The sequence below is a fragment of the Oncorhynchus mykiss genome, chromosome 8, assembly GCF_057628025.1.
Source record: "Oncorhynchus mykiss isolate SJ-2025 chromosome 8, ASM5762802v1, whole genome shotgun sequence".
In the NCBI taxonomy this organism is placed as follows: domain Eukaryota; kingdom Metazoa; phylum Chordata; class Actinopteri; order Salmoniformes; family Salmonidae; genus Oncorhynchus; species Oncorhynchus mykiss.
In genome coordinates this window covers 67,981,754-67,985,432 of record NC_143029.1, presented here as the reverse complement: position 1 = coordinate 67,985,432, position 3,679 = coordinate 67,981,754, and the positions used below count along the sequence as shown (strand labels likewise).

At 45.9% G+C, this 3,679-nt stretch overlaps 1 protein-coding gene across 1 annotated transcript in view; it reads right to left on the bottom strand.

The window, feature by feature from the left end:
- LOC110530963 (E3 ubiquitin-protein ligase HECW1) overlaps positions 1-3,679 on the bottom strand; it is a 68,753-nt gene that overhangs the window by 5,987 nt on the left and 59,087 nt on the right. The gene's annotated exons all lie outside the window — the stretch shown is intronic.

The following is a 3,679-nucleotide window of genomic DNA, read 5'->3' as shown; positions in this document are numbered from 1 at the left end:
CTCCCTTGGCACTGACCGCCACTTGTGCAGATAATCCTTTCTACCGCAGCTTTTCTGAAAGATATCATGAAGAAGTACAAAAGCGTTGCTAATGCTCTCCACTTTCTGGAAGAAGCTAGTGCCATGCTGACACTCTCTGACTCTGAAAATGAATCAGATGATGAGGAAATCCCTGATGTAGGTAAACACATTTTCATTGAATCAGATATTGTAGAGTCTTCTGGACAGTGATAGGGAAGAAAATCAGTGGAATTCCCGATGGAAACAGAGTATGATGGCTAAAGAGATGTTAAAAGTTCTGCTGTTCGATTGCAAATATGCGGAGGGAGTTGAAAAGAGAGCACAGAAGGCTGTTGTATGAAACAACTGTCTCCGAATTTCATCTTCAAACTTAGGGCAACCATGGCATCTGACAGAGAGGGCGAAGCGTTCATCCATGTATACAAGTAAGAGTCTAGCTAGCTACATTTTCAGATATTATATGTTTTTAATTTTGTCAGCAAGTCATTTTCACTGCAAGTTAAAGCTTACTGTTAGCTAGGTAGCTAACGTTAGCTGGCTGGCTCGAGTAGAAATATTATTCACATCTCAGAAATCTACTTGCATTGCTAGTTATAGCCTAATGTTAGCTAGCTATGCATGGTGGCTAGCTATGACAATCAGTATGGGTTGATATTATTGCCACATTCAAAACAACTGGGAACTCGAAACTAGGAACTCGGGAAATCTCAGACTTACAACTTCAGTGCGTACAAGACAACTAGGAACTCAGACAAAACAAGCTCCAACTGGGAAAAATAATTTTGAACAGTCATCCAACACGGAATGCCAAGTCCGTGAACCCGGGCCTCTTTCTAGAGCCCAGACTTTCCAACCTGAAGATCACTGATGTCATGATTTGACCTGGTATTTTTCCAAGTTCCCTGTTGTCTTGAAAGCACCATAAGGTTCATTGTTTAGCTAGCAAGCTATCAGGTAGCTAATGTTAGCTACCTGATAAGATGGCGCCGGAGATGAAGGCTAACGTTTTGCGTGCCCCCAGCCGATTGTTTTCTTGTTCGTTTATTCGCGTTGATTGTAACTTATTTTTGTACTTATTTTGTACATAATGTTGCTGCTACTGTCTCTTATGACCGAAAATAACTTCTAGACATCAGGACTGCGATTACTCACCACGGACTAGCAGAATCCTTTTTTTCCCTTTCATGACTCTGTCGAGCCCGACGCGAATGACATACTGCTTCCTCGGGAACAGGCCCCGATCCCCTTGATCTGCGTGAAGAGGAGGCGGAGAAAGAGGGGCCGAAGGTCAGGCTGCCTTCTGAGAATTCATAGGCGATCGAATAAACCTACCTGCAAACGTGCAATCTTTGGAGAATAAAATCGATGAGTTACGTGGAAGATTAAACTACCAACGAGACATTAAAACTTTAACATCTTATGCCTCATGGTGGCTGAACAACGACAATATCAACATACCGCTGGCTGGTTATGCGATGTACCGGCAGGATAATACAGCAGCGTCTTGTAAGACAAGGGGAGGCAGACTATGTATATTTGTAAACAACAGCTGGTGCACGATAACTAAGGAAGTCTTGAGCTATTGCTTGCCTGAGGTAGAGTATCTCATGATAAGCTGTAGACCACACTACCTACCGAGAAAGTTTTCATCTAGATTTTTCGTAGCTGTTTACATACCACCACAGTCAGAGGCTGGCACTGTGAATGAGCTGTATTCCGCAATAAGCAAACAAGAGAACGCTCACCCAGAGGCGGTGGCGCTCCTAGTAGCCAGGGGCTTTAATGCAGGGAAACTTAAATCCGTTTTACAAAATTTCTATCAGCATGTTAGATGTGCAACCAGAGGAAAAATAACTCTGGACCACCTATACGCCACACACAGAGACGCATACAAAGCTCTCCCTCACTCTCCATTTGGAAAATCTGACCATAATTCTGTCCTCCTGATTCCTGCTTACAAGCAAAAATTAAAGCAGGAAGCACCAGTGACTAGATCAATAAAAAAGTGGTCAGAGGAAGCAGATGTTAAGCTACAGGACTGTTTTGCTAGCACAGACTGGAATATGTTCCAGGATTCCTCCAATGGCATTGAGGAGTACACCACATCAGTCATTGGTTTCATCAATAAGTACATTGATGACATCGTCCCCACAGTGACCATAAGTACATACCCCAACCAGAAGCCATGGATTACAGGCAGCATCTGCACTGAGCTAAAGGCTAGAGCTGCAGCTTTCAAGGAGCGGATCTCTAACCCGGACGTTTATAAGAAATCCCGCTATGCCCTCCGATAAACCATCAAACATGCAAAGGGTCAATAAAGGACTAAGATCGAATCGTACTATGCCGGCTCTGATGCTCGTCGGAGGTGGCAGTGCTTGCAAACCATTACAGACTACAAAGGGAAGCACAGCCGAGAGCTGGCCAGTGACACAAGCCTACCAGATGAGCTACTTCTATGCTTGCTTCGAGGCAAACAACACTGAAACATGCATGGGAGCACCAGCTGTTCCGGAAGCCTGTGTGATCAAGAACTCCGCAGCCGATGTGAGTAAGACCTTTAAACAGGTCAACATTCACAATGGCGCAGGGAAAGACGGATTACCAGGACGTGTACTGTGAGCATGCGCTGACCAACTGGTGTCTTCACTGACATTTTCAACCTCTCCCTGTCTGAGTCTGTAGACCACCATAGTCTTTGTGTTCAAGAACTCTAAGGTAACCTGCCTAAATTACTACTGACCCGTAGCACTCACGTCTGTAGCCATGAAGTGCTTTGAAAGGCTGGTCATGGCTCACATCAACACCATCATCCCAGAAACCCTAGACCCACTCCAATTTGCATATCGCCCCAACAGATCCACAGATGATGCAATCTCTATTGCACCACACACGGCCCTTTCCCACCTGGATAAAAGGAACATCTGTGAGAATGCTATTCATTGACTACAGCTCAGCATTCAACACCATAATGCCCTCAAAGCTCATCAATAAGCTAAGGATCCTTTGACTAAATACCTCCCTCTGCAACTGGATCCTGGACTTCCTGACGGGCCGCCCCCAGGTGGTAAGGGTAGATAACAACACCTGCCACGCTGATCCTCAACAAAGAAGCCCCTCAGGGGTGCATGCTCAGTCCACTCTTGTACTCCCTGTTCACTCATGACTGCACGGCCAGGCACGACTCCAACACCATCATAACATTTACAGATGACACAACAGTGGTAGGCCTGATCACTGACAACAACAAGACAGCCTATAGGGAGGAGGTCAGAGACTTGGTCGTGTGGTGCCGGGTTAACAACCTCTCTCTCACCGTGATCAAGACAAAGGAGATGATTGTGGACTACAGGAAAAAGAGGACTGAGCGCGCCCCCATTCTCATTGCCAGGGCAGCAGTAGAGCAGGTTGAGAGCTTCAAGTTCCTTGTTGTCCACATCACCAACAAACTAACATGGTCCAAGCACACAAAGACAGTCGTGAAGAGGGCACGACAAAACGTATTCTCCTCAGGAAACTGAAAAAGATTTGGCATGGGTCCTCAGAAGGTTCTACAGCTGCACCATCGAGAGCATCCTGACTGGTTGCACCACTGCCTGGTATGGCAACTGCTCGGCCTCCGACCGCAAGGCACTACAGAGTGTATTGTGAATGGCCC